At 40.9% G+C, this 20,400-nt stretch overlaps 1 long non-coding RNA gene across 3 annotated transcripts; it reads right to left on the reverse strand.

Moving 5' to 3' along the window:
* Positions 1-289: 289 nt before the first annotated feature.
* On the reverse strand, positions 290-4,209 carry LOC147567535 (uncharacterized). 3 transcript variants are annotated; one of them, XR_015237752.1, is made up of 6 exons: positions 3,676-4,209; positions 2,670-2,753; positions 2,512-2,569; positions 1,915-2,014; positions 1,514-1,704; positions 290-666 (listed from the first exon to the last, which is right to left on the reverse strand). It is a non-coding gene; the product is annotated as an uncharacterized LOC147567535 (long non-coding RNA). The 3 variants fall into 3 exon arrangements; XR_015237754.1 differs by lacking the exon at positions 3,676-4,209 and having other exon boundaries at positions 380-666; positions 1,946-2,014; positions 2,517-2,569; positions 2,670-2,801; XR_015237753.1 differs by lacking the exon at positions 3,676-4,209 and having other exon boundaries at positions 380-666; positions 1,946-2,014; positions 2,517-2,579; positions 2,670-2,757.
* Between the last annotated feature and the right edge of the window lie 16,191 nt (positions 4,210-20,400).

Genomic DNA, 20,400 nt, shown 5'->3' on the forward strand with positions numbered 1-20,400 from the left:
AGAGAGTGAAATAAACCACGAACCCATACTTAGAAGATAAGTTAACCCTTTTCATAAGTTTTATATATCGATATCTACTACAATGTTAATAAAGAGGAAAAAGTTATTTGTCAATAGCTGACCTAGACGAGAGTGGTGAAAATAATACTTGTAGCAATGAAAACTGTTCGCATGTGCTCATAACATTTAGCCATTCTAGCAATGAAAACTGTTCGCAGAGCAGTTGGCTTTTGAAGTGCATGTACCGAATTTGGTTATCTTCTTGATAGGTAAGAAAACCATCATCTACTTTTTGCAAGTTTCCGAAATTATAATCTCTTATTTAGAAGCTTTATATGAAAATCATACAATATTTGCAAAGACAATAAAATCATGATAATGACAACAACAAAATAGAATAGAGGAATAAAAATCACTTTGTAACATTCAATGAAGGAGATGCCAGTACCAAAAACTCCGATGAATGCTCAGTGACCCACAAATGTCGAAATGCCAAAAACACATACAAAGACCTAAATCTAAATACAGAAAAATCCTCAAATGAATAACGTGCAAGATAGAAATCACAAACACAAAACAACATACCCAAACAAATTTTTTAGAGATTTGAGATATCTCATGGCCATTTTCTCGAGCAGCATACATGTGGACATTTACATGAAAACCCTGAAAGGAAAAAATTTTAAGGATCAAAGATTAATAATATGTAAACTAAGATGGAAGTTCCAACTGAAGCTCCAATATAATTTCCAATTTACTACTTCATAAGTGGTAAGATTCAAACTACATTAATATCTTGACTAACCAACCTACCATTATGGATTTATATATAGAAAATTTTCATTTCAATGTTTGTACAGAGAGGAGTACCAGCACTTATTTAGTTTCGTTTCTGTAGAATTTGAGTAGCTACACTACGTCACTTTAGAATATTCATCCCCATAACAGTTTCCTATGTCTCCAAACCATCGTTCATTTATTATTGACTTATATCGGTCCTAGGCTCAGATTCGTTTGGGATACTCCGAAGATCATATATCTAATATAACAAGTAGTGGCTTTGAAATCCCCCAATATCTTTTTCAAATTATGATATTTTTTGTTGATGATTTAGTATAGAAATTCTTAAAGTTCTATTGACACGGGAGAGAGTGGTTGTCAAAGACTCAAACGACTTCAGCAGTCTTCGACTTACTAATAATAAAATCCGGACAATCTTAGATTATATAAGCACAACACAAATCTATAAAAATAAACAAGAAAATAGAGACTATCTAAACATCAAATAAGTTGTGAAGTTTTCATTGAACCTAATATTGAGTTATATTAAATCACTGCTACCCCCTACTTGTGCAATAAGAAAAATCCTAAAACAGGTTTTAAGCTTTAAGCATAGAAACCTAAATCAAAGAAATCGATCTACTTGTTGTAGTTTTTAATGTTATGGGATCCCAAAATAAATTTTAAATTTTATTTGAAGATTTGTAGTTTTCACAGCTAAAATAGGTATTACCTGTGACTTGAACTTCTGCCTCTGGTACCCATGACAACAAGTGTTGGTTTAATCCTTTCATTTTTTTGGAAAATCGACAACCTTCATTAAAATCTACCATCTTCAAATATGTAGGATCAAATTTGAGAAAGACCTAACATGACAACCTTTGCGGCTTCTAAACCCAAGCTTCTCCATGAGTTCTTGCAAAACTAAATGATAAACAGTAAATCTTAAATGAAAACCCAAGCTTAAAATGATGAATAAGTCTTCATAGTTGACTGTTAGAGTGTGGCAATTTCTAGGTAAAAAGTTATAACCATCTTAGAAAAATTATTCACTCGCCAAATACATCTAAAGTCCAATAATAACTCTCAAATAAAACATAAAAATATCAAAGAGTGAATGATAATAAAGATTACTTTGTAAAATCAAGTAAGGAGATGCTAATACCAAAAACTCTGATGATTGCTAAATGACACCACCAAATGCCAAGATGCCAATGACTCCAAATTTATTCTCCTGCACAAATAAATAAAGACATAGTGAACTGGTAATGAAAACCAGAGATTAACTAAATGAAAAGGGTCTTCGATCTTCTTATTCTACAACTACGACAAAACCATATTTTTTTTAACCATTCTTCAGAGAAGTGTCTAATTGGAATAGTTGATTCACTATAAATATCATTTACTGTGCGTTTAGAAGCACGTTCATGAAGAACGACAAATATTGTGATAGTCGAAAATTGTTTGGGGGACTGTCCACAGTGGATCCTCCGACTTTAGGCGCAAGTTCGAGCTTAGTAAGAGTAGAGGCTTTTTGGGAGGGTTTGTGGCGTCTTCATGTCCCAGTTGAGATCGCGCCTAGGCAAGAAAAGCAAGAGAAATACCGTAACGAATAGGATTTCAGTAATCACATATAAACATATGGCAAGAAGCCAAGAACTGCCCTCCACTATAAAGATGACATGAAAGTTCACTTAAAACTATTAACAAGAATAAGTGATATTAAACTACCTTACCAATTTCCCAAAATCCCTACGATCACTGGAGTTCAATATCTACCAGTGACATCCTGAAAACATCTTCACAATCGATTAAACAATATTATCGAGAAATCTAAATTTATATCCTACGGAAAATTGTGGTTCATGTGTCATGTGGCCAGAACCTACTTTTAATATTTTCTTTACACTCCCTGCTACCATATGGTTTTCTCTTGGTATCTGCAGCAAGTAGGACATTTCCTCTAGAGAATCCTACAAGATGAAAATGAACATATAAATAGGTTACACATCACGTGTAGGCTCTGCAATAAAAAAGAACATCTACAATTAGATCTCAGATTCAAGTGATTCATTGATATGCATACATAGACGGAGAGAAAGATAACAACACCGATGGCCATTTATCAATAAAATAAAAAAAGATTTTCAGATATGTGAATGAACAGAAATCAGAAAGGATCTAAAGCAGACCTTATGGCTTTAATTGAAGATCTAATAACCTTGCACTCATATATATCAGCTTTGCTAGAATATTTTGCTGATTTGTCGTTGCAAGTAATCTATTACAGAACCCATAAGTAAGAATCTAATGACCTCACAGAACCCTAATGCCACTCACTAAATGTAGTTATTTCCGTATCCAAAACGAACCCATGAAAATGACCTAGATGCGAACATTTATCTAATACAGTTGCTTCTTTACATTGTGATCATAATGCTGAAATCTGTCAGGAAATGAAAGATAACCCACTAATTTGATTTCAAAATCTTAACCATGAAATCAAGATGGAAACGATTTCAATCTATCTAGATAAGTTATTAGATTAAAAGCAAAAAAAAAAATTTGAAATATAAAAGCAACAAAATTCAGAAGGGTTTTGGTGATTTTACAAGTTTCATAATGGCTCTGGTTGGTAATTGATATTTGTGTTCAAATATGGAAACAGGATATGATTAATTTCAATTTCAATTATGAAATTTGTAGCTTAATCAAAGGAAAATAAAACCAGATATATGATTAATGTCAACTTCAATTCTGAAATTTGTAGCTTACTTAAAGGAAAATAAAAACATAAACTTATCTGAATTAATCCTTTAGGCCCTTTCATTAAGTATTTGAATCCACCATTACTTTCATTTTCTTCAATACTAACAATGGTTTCTTCAAATTTACCTTTGACCCATGCAATTTCTATTGTCCAGGGTGAAAGTGGCTTCTTTAAGTGAAATGAGATCCAATTGATTATTCCCCAAATGAAAACTCGTCTTTTTGCTATAATTTCCCCACCTTTAAAAACTTTAATTCTAGGTAGCTTTCTCTTTATTGAGAATTCTTTCTTGCAAAAGAGCCTTTCTCTCTGAAAATAACTTGCTTCAAAAAGAATCTCTCTCTATAAAGAACTTACTTAGAAAAGAGTGAGAGAACTGAAATAGAAAATGATAAAAAAGTAGAAGAACATTATTATTTCTTTGAAAAAATGAAGATGCCTCTCGTCGTTGAGAGGAACCCTAGGTCGAGCGATAGATTGGGAGCGCGAGTCGAGCGATAGATTGGGAGCGCGAGGGACTGAAACAAATGAAGAGAGGGAAAAATGGTTGGAAAGAAGAGAAAGTAGAGAGAGGAAAAAATTGGGTGGGGAGTTGAAGAGAGGAAAGTTCGAAAGATTGGTGTTCTACGAGAGAAAAAATTAAAACCGGGAAGACGAACGAGCCGTTTCAGAAAAAAAAAGGGAGTATATCTCATCCGTGCAATCAATATCCCTGTCATAGTAGAGGGCTGTGAGGGTTTGAATTCAAGGGTGGAGACTTAAACGGGGAGGTTTGAATACAACTCATTAGTCTTGTCCTGGTCACCTTGTATTAATTTTGTCCTAGTCAGCAATAACCCATTCTGTTTTGTTATATAGACTAGGTATGACCCGTGCCTCCGGCACAGACACTTTAATTGAGAAAATGTACGAAGGATTAAATCCATATAAGCATATCCTAGTAATGGCCACACGATAAAGATCTCATTGTACTTACAACCAACCGACTTAGGAGAAGAATACAAACGAAACAAATAGTAGCAAAATTTTGTGAAGCTCATGTCCCCCGAGTGAGTGAAATTTTCATTTCCTCATCATTCATTACAGAACAGAAGCAGTATAGATTAGTTCAAGAAACCACTACAATGCTTTTCCTTCTATGAGCTCCATAAATAGTGTTGGAAAACTCGATAGAAGTCAAAATCAAAAGACTGAACTGCCTACGATGTTTTTAATGAGTAAGGGACCTCTGAAATAAAACATGTTCATTAATTATATCGTAATTTTCAAACTTGGTACATTAATAACTAAAAAACTGGACATCTCGACCCTTAATGAAGAGGGGACCTAGGTCATTTTCGTTTTACTGATGTACTAAAACTTCTACGACATTTGGAGTTTCCAGGTTTTTGGACTTCACCATTTACAGGAGTCACAGTTGTTGTTTCGATTGTCGCCCAACACAAACATATAACCCTTGGTTACCCACCGCATAAACAAAAGAAACCCATCAATGGTTAGTAAAGTAATCAAGATTTTATAGAGCTCTAAGATAATCAAACAGGAACCAAATGAAAAAGGGAATAGCAATACATGTATATCAATTTCATAAAATTTGACCCTAAAATGTATTCTTTATCTTGGATGACTCCGTTGACAGACAGGCATCTGTTGTGAATCTATTACAAGCAATCAAGTGCATACTATGAGGCATGCCAGATAAAGACACTTACGAAAATAAGAAAAAAGAAACATGATGAAGCGAAGCCGTTCTAAATTTAGGCAAGATAGCTTCCTCAACAGTTGCTCCTTCCAAAGCTACGATTCTTTTGATAAACACTTCAGCTGAAGTGAACCCAATTTCATCCAGATAATAGAACCGTTTGTTTAACGTAAAGGTCATCCACATAAACCTAATTATATTGTGGATTAGTTCATAAAATACAGCATCAATTCATCTGTAGGATTGCAGGTGCCTTAAAGATCACTGTATAGTCCCCTGAAACCGAAGTCTAAAACACCCAATTTTTTCGACTTTTGACTCTATGGAAACCCAACTTCGCCGTCTAATCATTTGGCGAACTTGAGGCGCTACCGGTTTTCCTTTCTCGAAGCGACAGTCCAGTAATGCACTTGAGGTCTCAAACCTCCTTAACCTCGACTTCTTTTGGAACAATTCCCTAAGTTGTTGAATCATGGTGTTGGCATCCATGTTAATGAACTGCTCCTGAAAAAGTAGGTTCCATGGTTGCCAACACGTTACTGGTTCTGCCTCTTCCGAACAACCTTTTTATGTTCATTTTCTTAGCAATCGAAGTAGCATCCAATTTCAGAATTAGAGTGTCTAGAACATTTAGTTTGTTTTCTGATCTGAGAACTATTCCTAGATTCCTCTCCCATTGAAGGAAGTTATTCTCATTCAACCTCTCCTTGTCGAGGAGTGAATGAAAGTTGCATGCGCTTTCTTTTGTCATTTTAAAACTACATGAACGAATTGCGAAGTTAAAACTAGTTAAATGAAACAGGAAAGGAAGCTTCTTATTATGACCTGATTGACAGTCATTAAAAAAAATAGGCTTCATAGAAGTTTTATTAGGAAAGATAACATGTTTCAGTCTTTGAAGTGATTGAAAGGATGGATGTCCAAGCCTTCTATGCCATAGATGCACATCTAAACTATTAGCTGAAAGAGTGTGAGCTTGTGCTGATTTATTGTGAGAAACTGAAATGGGATAAAGACCAGCTTCAGTTGGCCCTTGGAAAAGAGTCTTGGTCGAGTGAAGATCCTTCACATAAAATCCAAAAGGATCAAAGGTTAAGGAACAATTATTATCAGTGGTAAATTTGTGAACAAACAACAGATTATGTGAAGCTTGAGGAACTCTAAGAACATTCTGTAGCATGAATTTTTTGTTGTTCTTAATAAAAGATGTATTACCAGAATAAGTGATTATTATACCTTGACCATTAACAACTTTTATTCTCTCTTTACCATGGAAATTTGATGAAGAAGTTATCCGAGATAGATCAGGTGTGATGTGATTTGTAGCACCTGAATCAGCATACCAAGGATTTTAACCAAAGATATTGGCGAAAGCAAGCATAGCAGCAATATTAGTTGGTGGAGATTTGCCTTGATAAGAAAAATTAAGTCTATGATAGCACTCCATGGGAGTATGCCCAACTTTGTTGCAGATTTGACAAATAGGTCGATTAGAAGGATTATAGGTAGAACTTGGATATGGAGATCAATTAGATATTCCTCCTCTTCCTAAAAAATTTGAAGAATTTCCACCTCTTCCTCTTGAAGGACAAAAATTCTTGTTTGAATTGTAATATGACTGATTTCGATTATAAGAAGATTGTTGAGATTAATTTCTTTGATATTTGTGTTTGAAGTTAGAATTAATGCTTACTGGAGTTGCAAGAAAAGCAATACTGTTTGAAGAAAAGAGATTCTTCTTGATTTTATCATTGATAGTGATCTCTTCACTCAGTAAGAGATTGTGAAGTTCATTCACTGAAACAGGTGGAATTCTAACTCAAATTGAAGTAGCAAAAGAATCGAACTCAGAAGGTAATCTGATGATGCATAAAATATTCAGACGTTGACTAACGTCTGAAGAGTCAAAGATCAGACCAGAAGTCTCTTGGAAGGACTCAGCTTAAGGCAGCAGGACAACTAAAAATCCTGATGGTCCATCACACATTCCCCTAACTAGGAGGTCGGCTGGAAGAAACCAGTTCTACAAGAAACGCCCTCGGCATGGATAGATCAGCCATGGGATCTCTAAAGGAATAAGGGGGGTCTCCACAGGTTCGATCCATATCTTACGCCCAGAACTGGGAAGATATCAGCGCTGAGAAACCTAATGACTTAATCCTGGACTTTCCAGAAAGATCTCAGTCGGCTACACATCTTGAATTGTTTAAGCCCGATCGGACTCCACATATCTAAAGGAGGTAACTTCTCCTTTAGAGATTACCACTCCGGCAAGATATATACAAAGTACCCTTGAACTTAGGAACTTTCACTTATCAAAGATCCGGGATAGACTCGAAGAGAAACCCTAGATACGCAAAAGAGGTAACTTCTATTACGGTTTAACGGCCACCGCCTCACCACCGCCACTAATCACAGCCAGCCTACATTCGCCTATAAAAGGTCCCCCACATCGTCCTTCAAAGGACACGATCTCTAGAGGAAAAACACACTCTCTCTCTGAAAATATGATCCCTTCATAACAAGAAGGATCACCCCCCATAACAGAGTTCTCATAACTCGCCCCCAAAAGGATTAATCAATATTCATTCTTTTACTGAAAAAAGCACCCTGACTGTCTTGAGCGTCGGAGCGGTTTTCGAACCCTTTGCAGGTTTTCCCCCCTCGGGAACATACGAACAGGAGCAAGGATCTAGGAGCAAGGAGTCAGGACCTGGAGCAAGGAGTGAGGAGCAGGAAAAAGTAGAGTAGCAGAGCTGAACAGAGGAATCTCTCATCTCCAAACGGAATATACCATCATAACGGAGGCTGTCATGCATCAACTCTCTTTTTCATGCTGATTTAACCGGGAGCCAATTTTCAACATCAGCATTTGGCGCTAGGAGGGGATCTCTCCAGCAAATCCTCACATTCGGTAACTCGAATCCAATTCAATACTTTTTCAGAACTAACTACTTCCCTGAGCTCTTCAGGCAAACATGTCTTCAGACGAGCACACTCCACGTGGGACATCCCTCGGATCTCGGAGCGCAGATGAGCTTGCTCTTGAACTTGAACAGCTCAAGACTGTTTACCTCTGAAGGGATGAGGATGCAAAACGATTGGAGGAAAGCCTCCGCAAAGCTGAGATAGCCAGGAGGGCTGCATCACCTAATGAAAGGAAAGAAGTGCTCAAGACGTTTGCGATAAGGCTCTTCTCGCCTGGTGACACCTACGCACCTGAGGCCTTAACCCTGCAACCAGGCGACCAAATGCGTTTAGAGAGTATCTAAAGGGAACAAGGCGTGCAAAACCCAGATGAACCTTATACCCCCAAGAATGCTGGGATAGGCGAGGGGTGCGTGGACGACCCCACCCTCTGCGAGTTGCTCGTACACCAAGTAGCGGAATTAACAAGAGAAAAAGAGAAGGACAAACTCTGGGGAAGGACGGTAATTCGGCAGCCACCTCTCTGCCGGGAAATACTGGAATCCGAGAAACTGGCAAACTTCAAGTGCCCCACACTAGAACACTATCACGGCGTGGAAGACCCGGGAGTATTCATCAACAACTATGTTGCAAGGATGAATTTGTGTACAACCAATCGAAATATATGGTGTGTGGTATTCGCCACCATCCTAAAAGGGCCAGCTCAGGCATCGTATCAAGCGCTTGCCCCGGGGTCAATAAAGTCTTTTGATCAGCTCGCCCAAGCTTTTTGCGACGCTTTCCGAGGAAGCACCAGTATCAAGAGAGGGACCGAAGAGTTGTTCAACGTGGTACAAGGAAAAAGTGAAACGCTAGCAAGTTACTAGCAGAGATTTCGCAAGCTTATGGTTCAGGTTCCCGACCTGGAATCAAACGTTGCTTTTGTCGCCTTGTAGAGAGGTCTCAGACAGGATGTATCAAAGATATCTCGGGGAGAAAGCCAGGCAGCCTCGCAGATCTGATAGAAAGGTTGCAACAGTTTATCAGAGCAGAGGAGAATTATTTGCGGATGAAGGAGGTGGCCAATATTCCTTACGAAAGTGAACGCCCCTGAAAAAGAGAACGAGAGGAAGTCGGGCTACCCAGGGAACGAGAGCGAGGCAGGAGGCCCAGGGCTGACTTCACAACCTACACCCCCCTAATGAAAGGAAGGGAGGAAATCATGCAAGTACTAATAGCGAAAGGATAGGTTGAACTGCCCAAACCCAATGACGACCGAGAAGAATTCGGATCCAAAGATATGACTGCGTGGTGTGCCTTCCACAGAGGCTACGGCCACAAGACGGACGACTGTCGGCACTTCATGAATCTGATTGAGGAGATGGTAAGAAAAGGAGAACTGGATCAGTACATCCATAAAGAACAGCGATCCTATGAATACCGAAACAAAAAGCCAGCAGGGCAGGAATCGGATCGGGATCTGAAACCAACAGACAGGGCCCTACTTCTAGAAAAGCAAATAAAGGCCCAGAGGGGTCCACCAGAGTAATGGGGAATATCAATACCATAGCAAGAGGACTTACCCTCGGAGGAGCAACCAAAGGCGAGCAGCGCAGATATGCCAACGAAGCAATGAACTGGCCACTCTTTCTAATGAAGCCCGCCATTGAAATGCCACCCATTGTCTTTACAGACGACGATCTGGTCGGGGTGATAACTCCACACCTAGATCCGCTGGTAATAACAGCCGTAGTTGCCAATTGGAGGATAGGACGCATTCTAGTCGATACGGGGAGCTCCACAGAGGTCATGAGTCGAACGGCTTCCAAAAACTCGGGGTAAGCGAACGCCATCTCAAATCTTATAAATCTTGCTTGACAGGATTCAGAGACAGTCAGGTCGAAACAGATGAAATAGCGACCCTGCCAGTACTGATTGGCGAAGGAGAATCAGCAAAGGCGATAATGCTAAACTTCGCAATCGTGGATAAGATGTACGCTTATAACATCATATTGGGCAGAAACTCCTGAGGGAATCAGGAGCAATAGTTTCCATGAACCACCTCATGATAAAGTTCCCAATCCCGGGAACGAATCTCATCATGACGGTTAGGGGAGACCAGAAAATAGCCAGAGAATGTTATCTCGTCTCCGCCCAGGGCTGTGGGAAAGAAGAAATTAATCCAGTCACCATTGGAGGAGACAAAGTGTTCTACATTGACCCGACGGCAGATTTGCAGAGCTGAAAAACTAAAGGTCATCACTACCCTACTATCTTTCCTTTTTCGAATAAAGCCATTAGACCAAAGAAGTAGCATTACTAGATACATATTTTACCTTATAAAGTAAAAATATTTTTTAGCATAAAACGCTATAAAAGGAGGAGTCCTAGATAAAACTGATCTCGCTCTGAATCGAGCAGGTAGCCCTGACGGCGAAAGCCACGACCAGGGGACCTAAAGGCAGCCTTGGTAGGTGAGAGCAGCGACCAAGGGCCCTAATTAAACAGCCCTAAGCGAAAGCCACGACCAGGGACAGGATAGCCTCTGTAGCTACGGCGACAACTTAGGGCCCTAAGGAGCAGTCCTAGTTAAACTGAACTTTGCTCGAGTAAAACCCACCCCTCACCAAGGTCCCAAGGAGAAGTCCTAGTTACACTGATCGGCTCAAGCCGGCAAAGGAGGTAGCTCAGGTAGCTACGGCTGCAACCCGAGGCCTCACAAGGAGGAGTCCTAGCTAAACTCAATTCTTTACTCGAGTGAAATGTGGTCCCTAAGGATCCCCAAGGAGAAGTCCTAGATAAAACTACAGCCCCGATGAAGGTGACGAAGGGTATAAGGAGAAGTCCTTACGAAACTATTCATGCTTAAATGGAGAGGACAACCCTGGTAGCTAAGGCCACGACCATGGGCACCAGAGGAGTCCCGGCGAGAACTAGTCGAGCTCAAGCTGACGAAAACAACCCTGCTAGCGAAAGCCACGAACAGGGACAGGATAGCCTCGGTAGCCATGGCGACGACCGAGGGCCCTAAGGAGATGTCCTAGTAAACTTAGTTGTGCTCAAGCCAACGAAACTAGCTCTGGTAGCGAAATCCACGACCAAAGGTCTAAGGAGAAGTCCTAGCAAAACTAGTCGAGCTCAAGCCGAAGAAACCAGCTCTGGTAGCGAAAGCCACGACCAGAGGTCTAAAGAGAAGTCCTAGTTAAAACTAGCCGAGCTCAAGCTGGCGAACCCAACTCTGGTAGCGAAAGCCACGACCAGAGGTCTAAGGAGAAGTCCTAGCGAAACTAGTCAAGCTCAAGCTGACGAAACCAGCTCTGATAGCGAAAGCCACGACCAGAGGTCTAAAGAGAAGTTCTAGCGAAACTTGCTAAGCTCAAGCTAGTAATATCAGCTCTGGTAGCGAAAGCCACGACCAGAGGTCGAAGGAGGAGTCCTGATGAGACTAAACAACTCTGGTATAGACGATCAGTGGCAGAGCTAAAAACTTTAACACTATCTAAAACTTTTTACGCAGGGCTAATTCAGGTTCTGTTTTGCAGAAGGAAATAGTAAGTTTAAGGCATGCTAGACTAGGTCTGAAATTATTTCTTTTGCAGGAGCGATCATTCGGAGCATGCATAGTAAGCCTAAGAAAATTTGCATTAGTAAGTATAGGACTAATTACATTAACTTTTTGATTACATACTTAAGAAAACAGGAAAATACAGTCCGGCGGCAAGTTCTTATTCGCCAGAAGAGGAAGATGACGAAGGACCGCCTATATCCACCGAAACCCTGATCATGATGGCCAGAAGGCGACCACCCCCACGGTGACGAACAAGAAAACCCACAGCAGAAAAGAGAGCAGGTTCAGAAGCGCTGGTGGTACCAGTCAGAGAATAAACCAAAGGATAAAGTAGCCTGGGGGAACTGAGGGTAGAAAGGTGATCGTCATCCAGAAGATCGTGTGGGAGAAGGACGTCAACAAAACCCTCGCAAGCCACTTCCATGCAGAAGTGCTCAATGGAAAAATCGTCATAGTTCAGAACCATGTAAAAAGGAAACTCTAACATCACCACGAGGGAGAGTTCCGCTAACCATTAATAGAGGCATGGTAAGACTTAGAAAAGTTCTTCCTGCCTTAACAACTATGTATAGGGCAAAAAGGCCATGATGATGGGACGTGATCAACGAAGAGTCGCGGCGAGCAGTCGTGGGAAATCAACGAACCTAAACGCGGAAAATAAAGAAAAACACAAAAGTAACGATGAAAAAGGTAATTCTTTATTCATAAGGCGGATCAATTACAGAAGAAATTACAAAAAAGGACACCCAAACCACCACTGGCACTTGGGTCTATTACAGAAGAAATTACAAAAAGCCCCAATCGTCGAGGAAAAGGAAAACATATAAAAAAACATGAGCGACTGCAAAAGAGTCGTTATGGAGTTTGAGAGAAGAAAAGCGGAAAGGCTGACAGGAACCACCATTCAGAGGTGCAATTAAGGACGAAGAAGCCCTCTGGGCATCATCACCCTGCCCTTAGCACCCAGGCGGAAGACAGTACCGACAAGCCTCGCCCTCCTCCAGGCTCAAACATAACAGCGCAAGAAATTATCCCGACCATTATGAAGAAACCCATCATTTATCACGGTCATTATGAATAAACATTCATCAAAGCGAACGCTTGGCATGAACTCGAACAGAGGCCTCATTCCGAATCTTTGGGAAGCAAACAAGAAGAAACAACTGCTGATGTCGAAAATTGGCTCCCGGTTAAATCAGCATGAAAAAGGGAGTTGATGCATGACAGCCTCCGGTATGAAAGAATATCCTGTTTAGAGAGGTGAGATTCCTTTGTTCAGCTCTGCTTCTCTACTCTGCTCTGCTCCTTTGCTCTGCTTCTCCGCTCCTTGCTTCTTGCTCCAGCTCCTGACTCCTTGCTCCAGCTCCTGACTCCTTGCTCCAGCTCCTGATTCCTTGCTCCTGTTTGTCTGTTCCAGAGGGGGGAAAACCTGCAAAGGGTTCGAAAACCGCTCCGACCCTCAAGACAGTCAGGGTGCTCTTTGCAGTAAAAGAATGAATGTTGATTGATCCTTTTGGGGGGCGAGTTATGAGAACTCTGTTTTTTGGGGTGATCCTTCTGGTATGAAGGGATCTTATGTTTTGGAGAGATGGTGTGTTTCTTCTCCAGAGATCTTGTCCTTTGAAGGACAATGTGGGGGGCCTTTTATAGGCGAAGGTAGGCCGACTGTGATTAGTGGTGGTGGTGAGGCGGTGGCCGTCAAACTGTAATAGAAGCTACCTCTTTTACGTATCTAGGGTTTGTCTTCGAGTCTATCCCGGATCTTTGATAAGTGAAAGTTCCTAAGTTCGAGAATACTTTGTTGATATCTTGTCGGAGTGATAAACTCTAAAGGAGAAGTTTCCTCTTTTTGATACGTGGAGTGCAACCGGGCTTGAACACTTCAAGATGTGTAACCTGCTGAGATCTTTCTGGAAAGTCCAGGATTAAGTCATTAGGTTGCGCAGCGCTGATATCTTCCCAGTTCTGGGCATAAGATATGAGCCGAACCTATGGAGACCCCCTTGTTCCTTTAGAGATCACAGGACTGATCTATCCATGCCAAGGGCATTTTGTGCAGAGCTGATTTCTTCTGGCCGACCTCCCAGTTATGGGAATGTGTGGTACACCATCAGGGGTTTTAGTTGTGCTGCTGCCTTAAGCCGAGCTATTTCCGAGAGACTTCTGGTCTGATCTTTGACTCTTTAGACGTTAGTCAACGTCTGGACATTTTATGCATCATCATGAGTCCCGCCACTCCTTAGTCGAAAGTAGAGAGGCTAAGGAGTAGAAGTAACTCGTGTGTTTTACTTTGAAGGCCAGAAGTCGAAAGTATTACCTGTCACAGAGCTGTATCGTAAAGCTCTTCGGGCCTTACCTGGACTGTAGCTGTTTGGTGGAATTTTGTCTTACTATCAGTACTCTGGAGCTGATTGATGTTCGCGAATTTGGAGATTTTCTTTGACAAAGTGTTATCTTTACCGAAGCTGACCCAGCTGTGCTCTCGTTTTGACGCGTGATTTGTTACTCCGAGACACGTTTCGTCTTCTTCTCAGGTAATCGATCTTTTCCATGCGATTTGGTGACGTCACAGATTCGATTTTCTGAATATGTGCTTCCCGGCGCTGATCTTTTGGATCACTTCATACGGCAACCTGCTCTGCCATTCGTAGACGCGTGGAGCATCGTGACTGATGAACGAACCACGTCTCCTTGAAACCCGCTAAAGCCTCCTTGGTAACCATAGTTCTTGAACCGTTCACACTTACTAGTTATTATTTCGTTGAGTGTTTTCGAGGCACGTCTGGTCTGCTGCCTTTAATGCTTCTTGTTTATTCTTGAGAGGTCTTTTGGTTGTCCTTTCTTACTATAAATAGCTTACTTTGGCCTCCTAATTCTTTCCCATCGAAAAGTTGGAAAGACATTTTTAGATCTCTTTCCTTTTGTTGTTGCTTCGTTATTTCTTCCTGTTTATTTCCCAAAGGTTTGGGATGAGACCTCTGTTTGAGTTCATGCCAAGCGTTCGCTTTGATGAATGTTTCTTCATAATGACCGTGATAAAGGACGGGTTTCTTCATAATGGCCGTGATAATTTCACGCGCTGTTATGTTTGAGCCCGGAGGAGGGTGAGGCTTGTCAGTACTGCCTTCCGCCTAGATGCTGGGGGCAGGGTGATGGTGGTCCCTGTCAGCCTTTCCGCTTTTCTTCTCTCAAACTCCATGACGACTCTTTTGCAGTCGCTCATGTTTTTTTATCTGTTCTTCTTTCCCTCAACAATTGGGGTTTTTTGTAATTTCTTCTGTAATATACCCAAGCGCCAGAGGTGGTCCGGGTGTCCTTTTTGATAGTTTCTTCTGTAATAGATTCGCCTTATGAATTAATAAAGAATTACCTTTTTCCTCTTTACTTTGGTGTTTGTTAGTTTCCCACGACTGCTCGCCGCGACTCTTCGTTGATCACGTCCTATCATCATGGCCCTTTTTTCCCTATAAATAGATGTCTAAGGCAAGAATAACTTTTCCAAATCTCACCATGTCTCTTTTAATGGTTAGGGGAACTCTTCCTGGTAGTGATGTTAGAGTTGCCTTCTACATGGTTCTGAACCGAGATGAACTTTCCATTGAACACTTCTGCATGGAAGTGGCTGGTAGGGCTTTGTTAAAGTCCTTCGTCCGCCCGATCTTAGAAATGACGATCACCTTTCTACCCTCAGTTGTTCCAGGCCGCTTTATCCTCTAGTTTATTCTTTGACTGGTGTTACCAGCACTTCTGAATCTGCTCTTTTTTCTGATGTGGGTTTTCTGGTTCGTCGCCGTGGGGGTGGTCGCCTTTTGGCCTTTATGATTAGGGCTTCGGTGGATATTGGTGGCCCTTCGTCCTCTTCTTCTTCTTCTTCCGGCGAATAGGAGCTTGCCGCCGAATTATATTTTCCTGTTTTCTTAGATATGTAATTAAAATTTAATGTAATTAGCCCTATACTTACTAATGCAATTTTTCTTAGGCTTACTACGCATGCTCCGAATGATCGCTTCTGCAAAAGAAATAATTTTAGACCTAATCTAGGATGCCTTAAGCTTACTATTTCCTTCTGCAAAATAGAACCCGAATTAGCCTAGTGTAAAAAGTTTTGAATAGTGTTAGAGTTCTTAGCTCTGCCTCCGGTTGTCTGTTCCAGAGCTGTCTTTGCATAACTAGTTTCACCAGCACTCCCCCTTAGACCTCTGGTTGTGGCTTTCGCTATTAGAGCCTGTATCGACAGCTTGAGCTCGGCTAGTTTAACGAGGACTTCTCCTTAGACCTCTGGTCGTGGCTTCCGCTACCAGAGCTGGTTTCGCCAGCTTGAGCTTGGCTAGTTTCGCTAGGACTTCTCCTTAGGCCTTTGGTCGTGGCTTTCGCTACCGGAGCTGGTTTCGTTGGCTTGAGCGCAACTAGTTTTGCTAGGACTTCTCCTTAGACCTCTGGTCGTGGATTTCGCTACCAGAGCTGGTTTCGCCAGCTTGAGCTTGGCTAGTTTAACTAGGACTTCTCCTTAGAGCCCTCGGTCGTTGCCATAGCTATCAAGGTTGTCCTGTCCCAGTTCGTGGCTTTCGCTAGCAGGGCTGTTTTCGTTGGCTTGAGCTCGACTATTTTTCGCCGGGACTCCTCTCGTGCCCCCGGTCGTGGCCTTAGCTACCAGGGCTGTCTTCCTTATTTTAAGCATGAATAGTTTCGCAAGGACTTCTCCTTATACCCCCGGTCACCTTCATCGGGGCGGTAGTTTTATCTAGGACTTCTCCTTGGGGATCCCCAAGGACCACGTTTCACTCGAGTAAAGAGTTGAGTTTAGCTAGAACTCCTCCTTGTGAGGCCTCGGGTTGCAGCCGTAGCTACCGGAGCTACCTCCGTTGCCTGCTTGAGCCGATCAGTGTAACTAGGACTTCTCCTTGGGACCTTGGTGAGGGGTCGGTTTTTACTCGAGCAAAGTTCAGTTTCACTAAGACTGCTCCTTAGGGCCCAAAGTTGTTGTCGTAGCTACAGAGGCTATCCTGTCCCTGGTCGTGGCTTTCGCTTAGCAGGGCTGTTTAAATTACGGCCCTTGGTCGTTGCTCTCACCTACCAAGGTTGCCTTTAGGTCCCCTGGTCGTGGCTTTCGCTGTCAGGGCTACCTGCTCGATTCAGAGCGAGATGAGTTTTAGCTAGGACTCCTACTTTGTATGTGGCTTTATTAAAGCAACGCCGGATCTGTGCCTAACAGAGTAGGGCTTAATCTGTGACCTTGTCAAAGCAAGGAGGTTTGTGCCCACCTGAGTAGGGCTTAATCTGCAATGAGAATATGTTATTAAATTCACAAAGTGAGTTTGATAGGTATGTGTACCTTAGTGGCCCTTTTTGGGTCCTTTCGTCGAGACTTTCTTTAAGTATTCAACATTCTTTGATTGAGGTAAGATGTGTCCTCCAACTGAGACTTTCAGTTTCTTCTTCGAGTTCGCCGGGTTGAACTACTTCATCCTATGGATCTGCCATAGATAGTTTTAAAGCAGTCATCTAGACTTTCAAGAGTTGTTAATTCATTATTAGCTAACAACATGAGAATCATTATATAGCTTTGAACATAGTAGCACTAAATCACGTGTTATGTGTATTACTCAGTTCATGTCATTGACGTGTTTACTTGTTTCATATCATGCAAAGTTAACATGGAAAATATTCAAATATACTTTTCAGTTCATGTAATAACAGCATGGTTTGTATGATAGATAGATACTCATTCGTTTTAGAGTTATATATAGATACTCAATCGTTTCAGAGTAAATCTAATATATTCCAAGTCTATTTCAAACATAGAGCGTGTATGTTCAGGTGACGTCAAGGAATTGTGTCTTCCATGTTTTGAGTACAAGTACTCTTTTAAGCTTTTCAGCAGGCATTATACTAACATGTAGCATGTTTAGTTTGCACCACTCAAGTTTCATTTCAAGCGTTTTATGGATGTGTTCATATGCGGTTCGTTCCTACTTGTCGATGTTTTCAATGCAACAACATATATATGCATGTATACCCCCTCCCCCCCCCCCCCCCCCCCTTTAGTTTGATTTTTAGTGAAAGTGATGAACTAATTATTAAAATAAAGTAGTATAACAAATATGAGTAAGAGTTACTCCCTGTTTTTCCTGTCCTTGCTCCGTCACTTCTGACATGAGACCTTTGTCTGTAGAGTTTTGCAATGACTGAATAGTTTAGTCTCGACTTTCGTCAAAGTTGTTCGCTTCTTTCCGTTAGAGTGTCCTGCATAACACTATTCTAGAACGAAATATTTAAGAGTTTAAAGAACTTCATATTCTATCTTAAGAGAATCTTGATCCTGGACTCTTTCCGTTAAGGGAAATCATAGAGGTCCTCTTGTTTATAATCAATACCGTTATTCGGTAATGAGAATTGTTTCTCTAATCCAAGCTTATGAGTTTCGAATCGAGTCAAACATTGAATTGCCTTCCGCCAATTGGCAGCATTATAGTATGAAATAATTACACTTATTTGAACAAGAGAGGTGTTTGACCACTTAGTCAGGGCCTCTTAAATGGTTAGGGTCAAAGTTGTTTTCGTTCATGTGTTGGTAATTATAGGAAATTAAGAGGTATTTATCAAGTCCAAGGACTCTGGTAGATGAGAAATACTATGAACCAACTAAAGTAGGTATTATTATGAGAAATAAGAAACTTCCCTGGTTGTTGTAGCTGGATTGATCATCTCCAGCTGGAGTTGGTGGTCTTGCTGGTTGCTCCGCTTGTAATTCCGGTTTTCTCCATTCGTCCGTTGTTCGTGACTGATCTTCGTCCACGATCGCTCCTTTTCTTAACACATGATTTTTTCTATTTCCCGTGCAATGGATCGGACAGGTTTCATCCTTTCGTCTGTTCACTCTGCTTAATTATCAAACAGTAGTCAGCAGTAAACGACTCAGAACATGATAGCCAGCAGGTTATAATTTAGTAAGGAGTTTGAACTTAAAAGTAAGCTAATAATTTAGATCGCAGAACCAAAATTAGCATCGTCCGGCTCTTAATATCGGGGTTCCAAGCAATTGTTTTTAGATAAATAGAGATGGTTTCGGTGAACTGTATATATAACCATTATTATCATTCTTATTATCTTATTTATCGAACATCATATATCGGCAAAGTAGTGAAGGAGTTGAAGGAGATGTCCTTCGACCAAGGTGACAATGCAAACAATTTGTCGGATAGGATAATTGATGTGGAAGATCATCAAGTCTGATTGATTTAGGGATCGTAGAGTTGTAGCTAGAGACCAACTACGATCGTCGAATTACGAAGTAATTCGCGGCTAACTTCGATCGGATCCTACAACGGGTTACACATAAGAGTGTCAATTTGATCTAGGATATGACTAGTGGGAGTGAGATATAACAAAGGGAATGTCCCATAAACATATCTCATAGGCCTAAAAAGGAATTAGGCAAAGATAGTACAAAAAGGCCAAAAACAGGGTTTTTGGGCCTTAGCCGATTCGGGCACTTCTAAGGCTGGGATTGGGCTGAATTTTGGAGGGACGTTTCCTTATGTTATTAACATTAAATCTGCAAATTTTGGCTGGGTTTGGACGTCATCTCCTTAGGGAATTGAGAAAATATCAATAGTTGCTATTTTCGACTATTTCCCTAAATCTTATTCTAAAGGGTGTTTTGGGAAACCTAAAAGGGGGTGGATTCTCATTAGGGTTCTATATAAACACTTTTAGGGCAGAGAATAAGGTGTGGAATTTCTCTCTAAGCTTTCTTACTCTACCACATCAAGTAGAGAGGAGAAAGTGAGCTAATTCCAATTAACTATCTATCTAGTCAAGAAGAAAGGAGTTCTTCTTCCAACCACCATTGGTGTGCTAGCTATACAACAAGGTGGGAGATCAAATTGATTGCTCGTGTCCCAAGTAGAGGAGCTACACTTGAAGCTCTTGATCTTCTAATAAGCAATTGGAAAGGTTCGAGGAAAAACTAGCGAATAAGGTATTTATCTTTCTAATTTTAATTAATGATTATCATAGGCTTATGCATGTGATCCTGGGAATACTAGTGTAGACATTAGATGTCTTATTTCCGCTATAAACACTAGTAGAAGGGTGTAAAACCCAACAGTGGTATCAGAGCCTCTTGCAATTAGCCTATCTTATCTAAGTTTTGGACCAATCCCATGCTTTTCTAGATAGATTATTGTGTTTAAAAGTGTTTTGAACACAAAATTTTGATTAATTTGGGATAAGATTCAAGTATTTGTCAAAAGATTTCAAAATTTGTTCTGGAAAAGAGTTTCAAAACCTAAAATTTTGATCCAAATTGGTTTGATTAAAAGAGTTGTTTTAAGTTTTTGGAAACTTGTGAAAAACAAAATTTGGAAATTTAGAATTGTTCTAAAAAGAATTTGAGATATTTTAGAAGTGTTTCAAATTTTGGAAATAGCAATTTAGAATTGCAACAAAAAAAAAAAAAAAAATGAACTATTGAGTTTTAGAAAGTCAATGGGTCCGGCCAGGAAGCTTCCTGGCCGGACCAGTAGCTTAACCAGGACGCGTCTGGGACGCGTCCAGTAGCTTACCCAGGACGCGTCCAGTAGCTTCTGGGGTCCTCGGTGTCTCGGACTTAGTCCGAGACACCTAATGCTGGTCCGGTCCAGCACCTGATGCGTCTGGGACGCGTCTGGT

Source organism: Eschscholzia californica, unplaced genomic scaffold (assembly GCF_041429995.1).
Source record: "Eschscholzia californica isolate CP2 unplaced genomic scaffold, dmEscCali1.0.p SCAF_1, whole genome shotgun sequence".
Taxonomy (NCBI): domain Eukaryota; kingdom Viridiplantae; phylum Streptophyta; class Magnoliopsida; order Ranunculales; family Papaveraceae; genus Eschscholzia; species Eschscholzia californica.